Below are 15419 nucleotides of genomic sequence, written 5' to 3' on the forward strand. Positions count from 1 at the left end.
TGGAACATTATACCTACCATAACAAGTTTTAGATGAAAAATGTGGACTTTTTTTTTTTTTTAGTACTCTGGAGCTAAATTATCTAGCTCTAAGAGTAAGGCCAAGTTTCATATCCAAATCAGGTGGAAGAATAATAATGACTTTCAGTTTATTTTGCCAATAAACAGCAATTTAGAAAAAGGTATGGAAATAATGGAAAGAAATGTCTCAACATGAGCTCTCAGAAACATACCCATGTAATTTTGTTCCTCCAGTAAAAGAATTCTGTTTAGTGGGGGTGGTGCATATATGATTTAGTGAAAGTTTTAAATCCTGTATTTTGTATCTCTAAAGTACTGGAGAATAGTTAGAGCAATCTGTGGTATTCATTTTAGTTTTCCTTCTAAGGATCAAAACTGAACCACCAATTTATGATGAATTCTTAGGCATTCAGATGTATTTGGTTTTTCTTGGTTGGTTCAATTGAGTGGATGGGATTGCACTAGAATTGCCATTGAGTGGATGGAATTATTATTGGAATCCAAGAATACAATATGGTTTAAAAGCATTTGAGTGAATAAGTCACTTTAGCAATTTCTATTGCCGCTGAAGTTCCCAGTCAGCTATTTGTAAAGTAACCTGCTTGCAACATTGGCAACAAATTAGATTAGTAAATATTTGCTTATCTGGCAGATCCAATGTGCTTTTTCTTTCTTTTAAAATTTTATTTATTTTACAGTTGAAGGATAATTGCTTTACAGAATTTTGATGTTTTCTGTCAAACCTCAACATGAATCAGCCATAGGTATACATATGTCCCTTCCCTCTTGAACCTTCCTCCCATCTCCCTCCCCAATCCACCCTCTAGGTTGATACAGAGCCCCTGTTTGAGTTCCCTGAGTCATACAGAAAAATAAGGAATGCTTCACAAATTTGTGTGTCATCTTTGCACAGGGGCCATGCTAATCTCTGGATCATTTCAATTTTAGTATATGTGCTGGTGAAGTGAGCACCCAATGTGCTTTTGACAAGTATAACATATTAGGAATAAAAAGACTTTTATTCAGAAATGTTTCTACCCATTTTGAAACATAGTCAAGCTTTCTGGGCTCTGGACTGAAAATGCTTAATGTGGTCACTGAATGTGTCAGGACTCATCTCAGAGGTCCTAGAGTTATCAAAAATCTGGGAGCAGAGAACAGATAAGATATTATATGAAATGTATAAAAAATAATTGAAAAGACAGTCCTTTATTTCTTAAAACATTGACATGAATTTTACTTAAAGAACTGATGTTTGAAAGAGACTCATGGACACAGAAAACAAACTTACACTTACCAAAGGGAAAGGTGGGAGGGGAGAGGGATAAATTAGGAGGCTGGGATTAATTTATATACTCCACTACGTATAAAATATGTAAGTAACATGGACCCACTGTATGGCACAGGGAAGTATACTCAGCTAAAGTGAGAGCTGGACTGTGAAGAAGGCTGAGCACTGAAGAATTGATGCTTTTGAACTGTGGTGTTGGAGAAGACTCTTGAGAGTCCCTTGGACTGCAAGGAGATCCAACCAGTCCATTCTGAAGGAAATCAGCCCTGGGTTTCTTGGAAGGAATGATGCTAAAGCTGAAACTCCAGTACTTTGGCCACCTCATGCGAAGAGTTGACTCATTGGAAAAGACTCTGATGGTGGGAGGGATTGAGGGCAAGAGGAGAAGGGGAGGACAGAGGATGAGATGGCTGGATGGCATCACTGACTCGATGGGCGTGAGTTTGAGTGAACTCCGGGAGTTGGTGATGGACAGGGAGGCCTGGTGTGCTGGGATTCATGGGGTCGCAAAGAGTCAGACACGACTGAGTGACTGATCTGATCTTATCTGATCTGATAAGAGAAAAGTACATATGCAGAGTACATAATGAGAAACGCTGGGCTGGAAGAAGCACAAGCTGGAATCAAGATTGCCTGGAGAAATATCAATAACCTCAGATATGCAGATGACACCACCCTTATGGCAGAAAGTGAAGAGGAACTAAAAAGCCTCTTGATGAAAGTGAAAGAGGAGAGTGAAAAAGTTGGCTTAAAGCTCAACATTCAGAAAACAAAGATCATGGCATCTGGTCCCATCACTTCATTAGAAATAGATGGGGAAACAGTGGAAACAGTGTCAGATTTTATTCTTTTGGGCTCCAAAATCACTGCAGATGGTGACTGAAGCCATGAAATTAAAAGACGCTTACTCCTTGGAAGGAAAGTTATGACCAACCTAGATAGTATATTCAAAAGCAGAGACATTACTTTGCCAACTGAGGTCCGTCTAGTCAAGGCTATGGTTTTTCCTGTGGTCATGTATGGATGTGAAAGTTGGACTGTGAAGAAAGCTGAGCGCTGAAGAATTAATGCTTTTGAACTGTAGTGTTGGAGAAAACTCTCGAGAGTCCCTTGGTCTGCAAGGAGATCTAACCAGTCCATTCTACAGGAGATCAGCCCTGTGTGTTCTTTGGAAGGACTGATGCTAAAGCTGAAACTCCAATACTTTGGCCACCTCATGCAAAGAGTTGACTCATTGGAAAAGACTCTGATGCTGGGAGGGATTGGAGGCAGGAGGAGAAGGGGACGACAGAAGATGAGATGGCTGGATGGCATCACTAACTCGATGGACGTGAGTTTGAGTGATCTCTGGGAGTTGGTGATGGACAGGGAGGCCTGGCGTGCTGTGATTCATGGGGTCAGAAAGAGTTGGACACGACTGAGCGACTGAACTGAACTGAAATGATAAGAGAAAAGAATCTGAAAAGAAAAGAAAAGGAAAAGAATGTATATATACATATATATGTATACACACACACACACACACACACGCACACACATATATATATAACTGAATTGCTGTGCTGTAGACCTGAAACTTACATGATATACTTCAATAAAAAATTAAGAAACCTAATGTGTAAGAGGAACATAGGCAGCACAGAGAGGGGATTTTTTATGTGTGCCTCTGTGTTATGCTGCAGTAATGAGAAGAATCTAAATCACATTTCCTGTAATGTCCCAAGACTGAATATTATATGTTTGACTAAAAAAAAAAAAAACACATGTTGAGAAAAAGAAACCAAGATGTCTTTTATGCTAAGGAATGGGACTTTGAGACACACTTCAGAGAACAATGTGGGTGGGGAATTTTTTAAATGAATTATCCACCTGCCACGTATTCAGAAAATTTTTGATCAAGACAGTCCTTTGAGTTTTAGTAATACATGGGATTTCACACTTTCTCTGAGCAATTCGAGTTTCCTTCTCAGAATCTTTTAACTGCTTAGCTTGAATTGTATAGTGTCATAAACTGAAAACTTTATGGGCTCAAATGTAAATTTGTTCTTAAAAAAAAGGTAGGAAAATAATCTTATAAAAATTATTTAAATTATATTTTTATTATGAAGTAAAAATATTGCATAAAGTTTGAAAATTCTTATTAAATGTTGTACTCAATGGAAAAGATTTCTTAAATAGATAAAATAGATTCTAGTGCACCACTGTTCCATCAATACTTGAGTTTATGAATTAAAATCTATATATTATAGAAGATAGATTATCAGAAATTGTATTTTAAAGTTAATTAATCAAAATACATCCTATTTGTGTTATTAAAAATTCAAGTATAAGAAACTGTATTCAGAATTGAGAGAAAAACATAGAACACCAAAGAAATCATTGGTGAAAAATGATTTACTATCAATACAAAAATCAAAATCATAAAATTTAATGGATCTTATCCTAGGAAACCTTTTAAAAGAATTAGTCAGTTTCAAGAAGTTAAAGCATAAGATTATAAATTAGTTCTTTTCAATTAATATTAAAGAATGTACTTAGTATAAACCAGAGCTTTGTTACATAAAAACCTGGGTTAGTGTAGAATATCATAGCTTAAAGGAGAAAATTAGACATTTTTGTATTTCTTCTGTGTACCTCTTTCTAAAATTCTACTGAAAGGAAGATGCTTCTGTGGGTAGCAGGCAATTATATTGTTAACTTAAATATTTAGAAAAGATGACTTGGATGTTATTTATGAATAAGTTTGAAAGTGCTTGATCTTACAACAGTTAGCACGAGTCAACATGAATTTTTGGCCAATCAATCCGATCAAATGAATTGACTTTTTAAAAATGGAAATAACCATAGTCATAGATAATCCCATTTAAGAAAAAAGAAACCAAAAAAAAAAAAAAAAAAAAAAACCCAAAATACCACCTGTCTAGACATAATTGCTTTTATAGTTGCTATTTGATTTTAGAATTCCTGGAATATAGTAATAACACCTACTATTTGCTGGGCAGCTACTTTATGCCAGACACTTTTCTAGAAATCTTTCATGACTTCTGATTAAATTCTCAAAAAGTCACAGGGCTGTTATCCTTATATTACAGATAAAGAAAATGGTGTCTCGGTTTAAATGGCTTGTCCCAGATTATACTGTAAGTGGCAGAGGTGGAGTTGAGATATGTCTTTTTCTGAAACCTCTGTTTCCTGCCTCAACATTGGACTGCCTCACCCAAGGTCAAAGACAGCACTGGGCCTAGGATGACCAATTCTTTCTGTTGTCCCATGAAAGAGGGATTTTTGGAATGTGGGACTTTCAGAGCTAAGCTTGAGAAAGTCTTGGGCAAACCCAGGTGAATTGGTTATTGTATCTGAAGGCATGCTCTTCTGGCCAGTGCACACTCAGGAAGGCCATACTGCTGTTAGAAGCCTCCTATTCCTGTTAGATTATCTGCACTGGTGAGGCCATTTCTTTAACCAACAGGATAAAACCAGAGAGCTACCTGCCAGAATAGCTGGATAACTGTGTTGACCAGCTCTTGACACACAGGGAGAACTGAGCTTGCTATCTATCAATCAACCCCAATCTTTAGCATAACTTCAGGGCTTTCAGCTACAATTGGTTCAAGACATATTATCACAAATCTCTAATGTAAAACAAAAGGGAGCAAAAAAGGTGAAAGCAAAAATTTATAAATTTTGAAAGGAAGTTTAGCATATACTTTTAAAGCACAGTTCATTGAAAGGATCAATTACTAGACAAACTTCAAACAAAACAACAAGAACAATAACAGCAACAGGAGAGAGATGTAGTCTCATCCGTTGTGTTTAATTCAAAGAGAATCAGGGTGTTCTCTGATTAAAATGCTCTTTTATTTTTCATTTTTATTTTTAATTGAAGTATAAGTTACAGTGTTGTGTTAGCTTCAGTGTACAGAAAAGTGATTCAGTTATATACGTATATTAGAGTAGGTAGCCATTTCCTTCTCCAGGGGATCTTCCCAACCCAGGGATCGAACCCGGGTCTCCTGAACTGCAGATAGATTCTTTATCATCTGAGCCACCAAGAAAGTCCATAAATACCATGTATATATTCTTTTCCATTCAGTTTAGTTGCTCAGTCGTGTCCAACTCTTTGCAACCCCATGAACCACAGCACACCAGGCCTCCCTGTCCATCACCAACTCCCGAAGTCCACCCAAACCCATGTCCATTGAGTCGGTGATGTCACCCAACCATCTCATCTTCTGTCATCCCCTTCTCCTCCTGCCCTCAATTTTTCCAAGCATCAGGGTCTTTTCAAATGAGTCAGCTCTCCACATCAGGTGGCCAAAGTATTGGAGTTTCAGCTTCATCATCAGTCCTTTCAATGAACACCCAGGACTGATCTCCTTTAGGATGGACTAGTTGGATCTCCTTGCAGTCCAGCAGACTCTCAAGAGTCTTCTCCAGCACCACAGTTCAAAAGCATCAATTCTTCTGCACTCAGCTTTCTTCACAGTCCAACTCTCACATCCATACATGACCACTGGAAAAACTATAGCCTTGACTAGACAGACCTTTGTTGATAAAGTAATGTCTCTGCTTTTTAATATGCTGTCTAGGTTGGTCATAACTTTCCTTCCAAGGAGTAAGCGTCTTTTAATTTCATTGCTGAAATCACCATCTGCAGGATTTTAGAGTCCAGAAAAATAAAGTCAGCCACTGTTTCCATTGTTTCCCCATCTATTTGCCATGAAGTGATGGGACCGGATGCCATGATCTTTGTTTTCTGAATGTTGAGCTTTAAGCCAACTTTTTCACTCTCCTCTTTCACTTTCATCAAGAGGCCCTTTAGTTCTTCTTCACTTTCTGTTATTAAAAGATGTTAAGTATAGTTCCCTGTGCTATACAGTAGGCCCTTGTTGCTTACTTATTTGATACAAAGTCGTGCTGTGTGCTTAGTCACTCAGTTGTTTTCCATTCTTTGTGGCCCCATGGACTGTAGCCTCCCAGGCTCCTCTGTCCATGGGGATTCTCCAGGCAAGAATGCTGGAGTGGGTAGCGTATACCTTCTCCAGGAGATCTTTCCCACTCAGTAATTGAACTGGGGTCTCCTGCATTGCAGGTGGATTCTTTACCAGCTGAGCTACCAAGGTATGTAAGTTTTAATCTCAAACTTCTAATTTATCTCTCCCCACCCCTCACTAGCCCCCCTAACCCTTTGGTAACCATGAGAATGTTTTCTATGTTTATGAATTTATTTGTTCAATAAGTTCAATTGTATCATTTGTTAGATCCTACATATAAATGAAGTATATATTTGTTTTTGACTTCATTTAGTATGATAATCCAGAGAAGGCAATGGCACCCCACTCCAGTACTCTTGCCTGGAAAATCCCATGGATGGAGGAGCCTGGTAGGCTGTAGTCCATGGGGTCGCTAAGAGTCGGACACGACTGAGCGACTTCACTTTCAATTTTCACTTTCATGCATTGGAGAAGGAAATGGCAACCCACTCCAGTGTTCTTGCCTGGAGAATCCCAGGGACGGGGAAGCCTGGTGGGCTTCAGTCTATGGGGTCGCAGAGTCAGAAACGACTGAAGTGACTTAGCAGCAGCAGCAGCAGTATGATAATCTCTAGGTTCAACCATGTTGCTGCAAATGACATTATTTAATTCTTTTTTATAGTTGAGTAATATTATTGTATAAATATATTGCATCTTCTTTATCCATTCATCTGTCAATGGACATTTAGTTTGCTTCCATGGCTTGGCTGTTGTCAAGAGTGCTGCAATGAGCATTGGGCCACATGTATCTTTACAAGTTAGGGTTGTTGCTGGACATATGCCAAGCAGTGTGACTGTGATCATATGGTAGCTCTAGTTTTAGTTTTTTAAGGAACATTCATATTGTTTTTCATATTGGCCACCAATTTACATTCTCAGCAACAGAGTAGGAGGGTTCCTTTCTCTTCACACCCTCTCCAGCATTTATTAGTTGTAGAGTTTTTGCTGATGGCCATTCTGATTGGTATGAGATGACACCTCATGATAGTTTTGATTTGCATTTCCCTAATGATTAGAGATATTGAAAATTCTCTCTTTATTAACATAGTGTGTCACTTACAAGTCCTTAATTTTTCTGTTCAATCTAATACCTTGTCTGTGAGTATTCTTGTAACTTTTATTTGGACTTTTTTTCTAATAGGATTGTACATTTCTTGTTGGTGGAATATATGCTTTTAGGTCAGCATAGTAGGTAAAATCATAGACTCTCGGGACAGAATGCTAATTTCAAGCTGTTGACCATGAGCAAAATTACTTAACTTCCCTGTTCCTGGTTCCTTCTTCTTTAAAATAGAGACAATAATAGTTCTTCCCATATAAGGTTGTTGTGGGGAATTAAGTGGGTTATTTTATGTGAAAAACTTATGATAATACCTGCCACAAAGGCTGTGCTAGCTATATTATCATGATTATTTTATTGGTCTTGGGTGATTCTATGCTGTCTTTGCATTTGGAACAGGCGTCACGTCTGTTGATCTGGCCAGAGTTGGGGAGTATTTGGCATCTAGCACATCTGCTGTGTTTCACAGTCACTTTTTCTAAGAAATAGGAATGTGTTATTGTTTTCTGCTTTTGACGTACTAATCAATCCTATGGTGGAACCAAGAGTATAGCAATTCTTACCAGGATTCAGACAACTCGCCATCTTGAATTTGAGGCTGGAATATTCTTCCTCTGCATAAGTGGAAGAGTCTCTCTGATCATACTCCCCACTCACTCCCCACCACCCCCCGCTCTAGTATTCTTGCCTGGAGAACCACATGGATAGAGGAGTCTGGCAACTACAGTCCATGGGGTCACAAAGTCAGACATGACTCAATGACTGAACACACATGCACACATTCCTTTATTCCTTGAATGACAGGGAGCAACTACCCAGAGAGCTGATTATAAGGCTTACTAAATGACCAGAGAGTAAATTGGATATTTGGTGCCAGTTAGCTTTCTGAAAACCACAACTTAAATAGTTATTAATATGTAATAATTGGTAATACATAAATTTATATCTTTTCCCCAGAAACTGGGGAAGGGCTTCTCCTATTCAGTGAAGCCTATCTGGAGCATAGATAAGATTCTTGGGGATGAGGCAGTCATTTTGTGACCATGATGATATTAGAAATTTTGGGAGAAAAAAATTACATATGTGGGAAGTTTTTTTTTTTTTTTTCTTGTGTATAAAAGAGATATTAGCACAGCTATGGCATGTGAGGAAAGTGGATGTGAAGTTCAAAAAACCCACTTGTGGTAGGTACTGAGGGTTTAATGATTTGACCTTCTATCCAGTTTCTGTCTCCTTTGCTTGTCTCTAGGATAGAGACTGAATAACAGTGTGCTCAGTATCTCAATGCCCTGGCAGACAGAAGTGGCCATGAACATGATTCTGGCCAGTAAGATATAGGCTAAAGTCTATGGGGAGTTGAAAATGATATTTTTAAATAAAGCCTTGCTGGGAGAAAGCTTTTAATCCATTTTCCTCTTTCATGAAATATTGTAGAAATGTCATGATAAAGGTCATTTGCCAAGGACAGCAGGACAGGGAGAAAGAAGCAACACGGTGGATCTCTTGCTTTGGAACTGGCTTACTTACCTCTGACACTGTGAAGTGAAGAAAAGAGAAAAGGGAAACCTGATGTGTCAGATGGGGTCCTGGCAGATACAAGAGGTGGACCAAAAGGCCTTAAAATCATTTAATGAAAAGACTCTTTACAGAGTTATGAGAAAGGAGCAAGGAAATGTCAGTAATCTTTAGAGAAATAGAATCAACAGATATTCTTCCTTCTTCCTCCCTTTCCCTTTTTCCCTCTTCCCTTTCTTTCTTTTCTGTCTTGCTCCCCCCTCTCTTCTCTCTTTCAATTGGTTTCTGTGGTTGTGGGAGTTGACAAGTTCACAATCTGCAGAGTCAATATCTCAGGTTGAGTCTGAAGGCTGGCAGGCTGCCTTCAGAGAACCAATGTTCTGTTTCACGGGCCATCAGGCAGGACAATTCTCTCTTACTTAGAGGAGAGTCAGTCTTTTTGAACTATTCAGGCCTTCAACTAATTGGGTAAGGCCCATCCACTTTTGGGAGAGCAATCTGCTTTACTCAGTCTGTTACTGAAAGGTGTGTGGGGTTGGGTTACTGGGTGCTCAACAGCCAACAAACTGGCCAGGTTGGTAGAAAGGAAAGTTTGCTTTATCTCAGATGCTGGCAGCTGGGCGGAGAGGGGCGGGGATGAGGGCAAAAGTCAGTCCAAAGGCCAACTAATTCCTCCTTGCCCATAACTGGTAACTAGTGGGGCAAGAGATTGTATAGATAGAAGGAGGGGGCTGCTTGTAGAAACAGCACAGTCAGCTCTGACAGTCATCTTCAAATTCATCCTCGATGGTCTGACCAGTGTCATCTTGATTGTTTTAGGTACAGTTAATCTTCAGTTCCAGGGTCCATTTGTTCCCATTTCGCTGAAGCCAATTTTTTTTTTTTTTTTTACTGTTACATGCCTTTTATTTATTTATTTTTTTAATTTAATTTTATTTTTAAACTTTACAATATTGTATTAGTTTTTCCAAATACCGAAATGACTCTGCCACAGGTATACCTGTGTTCCCCATCCTGAACCCTCCTCCCTCCTCCCTCCCCATACCCTCCCTCTGGGTCGTCCCAGTGCACCAGCCCCAAGCATCCAGTATTGTGCATCGAACCTGGACTGGCGACTCGTTTCATACATGATATTATACATGTTTCAACGCCATTCTCCCAAATCTCCCCACCCTCTCCCTCTCCCACAGAGTCCATAAGACTGATCTATACATCAGTGTCTCTTTTGCTGTCTCATACACAGGGTTATTGTTACCATCTTTCTAAATTCCATATATATGCGTTAGTATACTGTATTGGTGTTTTTCTTTCTGGCTTACTTCACTCTGTATAATAGGTTCCAGTTTCATCCACCTCATTAGAACTGATTCAAATGTATTCTTTTTAATGGCTGAGTAATACTCCATTGTGTATATGTACCACTGCTTTCTTATCCATTCATCTGCTGATGGGCATCTAGGTTGCTTCCATGATGGGCATCTAGGTTGCTTCCATGTCCTGGCTATTATAAACAGTGCTGCGATGAACACTGGGGTACATGTGTCTCTTTCCCTTCTGGTTTCCTTAGTGTGTATGCCCAGCAGTGGGATTGCTGGATCATAAGGCAGTTCTATTTCCAGTTTTTTAAGGAATCTCCACACTGTTCTCCATAGTGGCTGTACTAGTTTGCATTCCCACCAACAGTGTAAGAGGGTTCCCTTTTCTCCACACCCTCTCCAGCATTTATTGCTTGTAGACTTTTGGATCGCAGCCATTCTGACTGGTGTGAAATGGTACCTCATAGTGGTTTTGATTTGCATTTCTCTGATAATGAGTGATGTTGAGCATCTTTTCATGTGTTTGTTAGCCATTTGTATGTCTTCTTTGGAGAAATGTCTAGTTCTTTGGCCCATTTTTTGATTGGGTCATTTATTTTTCTGGAGTTGAGCTGTAGGAGTTGCTTGTATATTTTTGAGATTAGTTGTTTGTCAGTTGCTTCATTTGCTATTATTTTCTCCCATTCTGAAGGCTGCCTTTTCACCTTGCTAATAGTTTCCTTTGTTGTGCAGAAGCTTTTAAGTTTAATTAGGTCCCATTTGTTTATTTTTGTTTTTATTTCCAATATTCTTGGAGGTGGGTCATAGAGGATCCTGCTGTGATGTATGTCGGAGAGTGTTTTGCCTATGTTCTCCTCTAGGAGTTTTATAGTTTCTGGTCTTATGTTGAGATCTTTAATCCATTTTGAGTTTATTTTTGTGTATGGTGTTAGAAAGTGATCTAGTTTCATTCTTTTACAAGTGGTTGACCAGTTTTCCCAGCACCACTTGTTAAAGAGATTGTCTTTAATCCATTGTATATTCTTGCCTCCTTTGTCAAAGATAAGGTGTCCATATGTGCGTGGATTTATCTCTGGGCTTTCTATTTTGTTACATTGATCAATATTTCTGTCTTTGTGCCAGTACCATACTGTCTTGATGACTGTGGCTTTGTAATAGAGCCTGAAGTCAGGTAGATTGATTCCTCCAGTTCCATTCTTCTTTCTCAAGATAGCTTTGGGTATTTGAGTTTTTTTGTATTTCCATACAAATTGTGAAATTATTTGTCCTAGCTCTGTGAAGAATACTTTTGGTAGCTTGATAGGGATTGCATTGAATCTATAAATTGCTTTGGGTAGTATACTCATTTTCACTGTATTGATTCTTCCAATCCATGAACATGGTATATTTTTCCATCTATTAGTGTCCTCTTTGATTTCTTTCACCAGTGTTTTATAGTTTTCTATATATAGGTCTTTAGTTTCTTTAGGTAGATATATTCCTAAGTATTTTATTCTTTCCGTTGCAATGGTGAATGGAATTGTTTCCTTAATTTCTCTTTCAGTTTTCTCATTATTAGTGTATAGGAATGCAAGGGATTTCTGTGTGTTGATTTTATATCCTGCAACTTTACTATAGTCATTGATTAGTTCTAGTAATTTTCTGGTGGAGTCTTTAGGGTTTTCTATGTAGAGGATCATGTCATCTGCAGATAGTGAGAGTTTTACTTCTTCTTTTCCAATTTGGATTCCTTTTATTTCTTTTTCTGCTCTGATTGCTATGGCCAAAACTTCCAAAACTATGTTGAGTAGGAATGGTGAAAGTGGGCACCCTTCTCTTGTTCCTGACTTTAGAGGAAATGCTTTCAATTTTTCACCATTGAGGATACTGTTTGCTGTGGGTTTGTCATATATAGCTTTTATTATGTTGAGGTATGTTCCTTCTATTCCTGCTTTCTGGAGAGTCCTTATCATAAATGGATGTTGAATTTTGTCAAAGGCTTTCTCTGCATCTATTGAGATAATCATATGGCTTTTATTTTTCAATTTGTTAATGTGGTGTATTACATTGATTGACTTGCAGATATTGAAGAATCCTTGCATCCCTGGGATAAAGCCCACTTGGTCATGGTGTATGATCTTTTTAATGTGTTGTTGGATTCTGATTGCTAGAATTTTGTTAAGGATTTTTGCATCTATGTTCATCAGTGATATTGGCCTGTAGTTTTCTTTTTTTGTGGGATCTTTGTCAGGTTTTGGTATTAGGGTGATGGTGGCCTCATAGAACGAGTTTGGAAGTTTACCTTCCTCCGCAATTTTCTGGAAGAGTTTGAGCAGGATAGGTGTTAGCTCTTCTCTAAATTTTTGGTAGAATTCAGCTGTGAAGCCATCTGGACCTGGGCTTTTGTTTGCTGGAAGATTTTTGATTACAGTTTCAATTTCCGTGCTTGTGATGGGCCTGTTAAGATTTTCTATTTCTTCCTGGTCGAGTTTTGGAAAGTTGTACTTTTCTAAGAATTTGTCCATTTCTTCCACGTTGTCCATTTTATTGGCATATAATTGTTGATAGTAGTCTCTTATGATCCTTTGTATTTCTGTGTTGTCTGTTGTGATCTCTCCATTTTTATTTCTAATTTTATTGATTTGATTTTTCTCCCTTTGTTTCTTGATGAGACTGGCTAATGGTTTGTCAATTTTATTTATCCTTTCAAAGAACCAGCTTTTGGCTTTGTTGATTTTTGCTATGGTCTCTTTTGCATTTATTTCTGCCCTAATTTTTAAGATTTCTTTCCTTCTACTAACCCTGGGGTTCTTCATTTCTTCCTTTTCTAGTTGCTTTAGGTGTAGGGTTAGGTTATTTATTTGACTTTTTTCTTGTTTCTTGAGGTATGCCTGTATTGCTATGAACTTTCCCCTTAGGACTGCTTTTAAAGTGTCCCACAGGTTTTGGGTTGTGGTGTTTTCATTTTAATTAGTTTCTATGCAAATTTTGATTTCTTTTTTGATTTCTTCTGTGATTTGTTGGTTATTCAGCAGTGTGTTGTTCAGCCTCCATATGTTGGAATTTTTAATAGTTTTTCTCCTGTAATTGAGATCTAATCTTACTGCATTGTGGTCATAAAAGATGCTTGGAATGATTTCTATTTTTTTGAATTTACCAAGGCTAGATTTATGGCCCAGGATGTGATCTATCCTGGAGAAGGTTCCATGTGCGCTTGAGAAAAAGGTGAAATTAATTGTTTTGGGATGAAATGTCCTATAGATATCAATTAAGTCTAACTGGTCTATTGTATCATTTAAAGTTTGTGTTTCCTTGTTAATTTTCTGTTTAGTTGATCTATCCATAGGTGTGAGTGGGGTATTAAAGTCTCCCACTATTATTGTGTTGTTGTTAATTTCTCCTTTCATACTTGTTAGCATTTGTCTTACATATTGTGGTGCTCCCATGTTGGGTGCATATATATTTATAATTGTTATATCTTCTTCTTGGATTGATCCTTCGATCATTATGTAGTGAACATCTTTGTCTCTTTTCACAGCCTTTGTTTTAAAGTCTGCTTTATCTGATATAAGCATTGCTACTCCTGCTTTCTTTTGGTCCCTATTTGCATGGAAAATCTTTTTCCAGCCCTTCACTTTCAGTCTGTATGTGTCCCCTGTTTTGAGGTGGGTCTCTTGTAGACAACATATGTAGGGGTCTTGTTTTTGTATCCATTCAGCCAGTCTTTGTCTTTTGGTTGGGGCATTCAATCCATTTACGTTTAAGGTAATTACTGATAAGTATGATCCTGTTGCCATTTACTTTATTGTTTTGGGTTCGATTTTATACACTGTTTTTGTGTTTCCTGTCTAGAGATTATCCTTTAGTATTTGTTGGAGAGCTGGTTTGGTGGTGCTGAATTCTCTCAGCTTTTGCTTGTCTGAGAAGCTTTTGATTTCTCCTTCATATCTGAATGAGATCCTTGCTGGGTACAATAATCTGGGCTGTAGGTTGTTTTCTTTCATCACTTTAAGTATGTCTTGCCATTCCCTCCTGGCTTGAAGAGTTTCTATTGAAAGATCAGCTGTTATCCTTATGGAAATTCCCTTGTGTGTTATTTGTTGTTTTTCCCTTGCTGCTTTTAATATTGGTTCTTTGTGTTTGATCTTTGTTAATTTGATTAATATGTGTCTTGGGGTGTTTTACCTTGGGTTTATCCTGTTTGGGACTCTCTGGGTTTCTTGGACTTGAGTGATTATTTCCTTCCCCATTTTAGGGAAGTTTTCAACTATTATCTCTTCAAGTATTTTCTCATGGTCTTTCTTTTTGTCTTCTTCTTCTGGGACTCCTATGATTCAAATGTTGTAGCATTTAATATTGTCCTGGAGGTCTCTGAGATTGTCCTCATTTCTTTTAATTCGTTTTTCTTTTATCCTCTCTGATTCATTTATTTCTACCATTCTATCTTCTAATTCACTAATCCTATCTTCTGCCTCTGTTATTCTACTATTTGTTGCCTCCAGAGTGTTTTTAATTTCATTTATTGCATTATTCATTATATATTGACTCTCTTTTATTTCTTCTAGGTCCTTGTTAAACCTTTCTTGCATCTTCTCAATCTTTGTCTCCAGGCTATTTATCTGTGATTCCATTTTGATTTCAAGATTTTGGATCAATTTCACTATCATTATTTGGAATTCTTTATCAGGTAGATTCCCTATCTCTTCCTCTTTTGTTTGGTTTGGTGGGCATTTATCCTGTTCCTTTATCTGCTGGGTATTCCTCTGTCTCTTCATCTTGTTTAAATTGCTGAGTTTGGGGTGTCCTTTCTGTATTCTGGCAGTTTGTGGAGTTCTCTTTATTGTGGCGTTTCCTTGCTCTGTGTGGGTTTGTACAGGTGTCTTGTCAAGGTTTCCTGGTTAGGGAAGCTTGTGTCGGTGTTCTGGTGGGTGGAGCTGTATTTCTTCTCTCTGGAGTGCAATGAAATGTCCAGTAATGAGTTATGGAATGTCTATGGTTATGGGGTGACTTTGGGCAGCCTGTATCTTGGAGCTCAGGGCTGTGTTCCTTGCTGCTGGAGAATTTGCTTGGTATGTCTTGCCCTGAAACTTGTTGGCCCTTGTGTGGTGCTTGGTTTCAGTGCAGGTATGGAGGCATTTGATGAGCTCCTGTCAATTAATGTTCCTTGGAGTCAGGAGCTCCCTGGAGTCAGGGTTTGGACTGAAG

The 15419-nt window shown here is 38.2% G+C and overlaps 1 long non-coding RNA gene and 1 other non-coding gene across 2 annotated transcripts in view; one reads left to right on the forward strand and one right to left on the reverse strand.

Moving 5' to 3' along the window:
- The window catches only part of LOC132345452 (uncharacterized), a 107796-nt gene that overhangs the window by 5332 nt on the left and 87045 nt on the right, over nt 1-15419 (forward strand). The window lies entirely within an intron of this gene.
- Nucleotides 889-992, reverse strand: LOC112448274 (U6 spliceosomal RNA). The gene has a single exon (XR_003036645.1). It is a non-coding gene; the product is annotated as a U6 spliceosomal RNA (small nuclear RNA).

This window comes from Bos taurus, chromosome 1 (assembly GCF_002263795.3).
Source record: "Bos taurus isolate L1 Dominette 01449 registration number 42190680 breed Hereford chromosome 1, ARS-UCD2.0, whole genome shotgun sequence".
Classification (NCBI taxonomy): Eukaryota; Metazoa; Chordata; class Mammalia; order Artiodactyla; family Bovidae; genus Bos; species Bos taurus.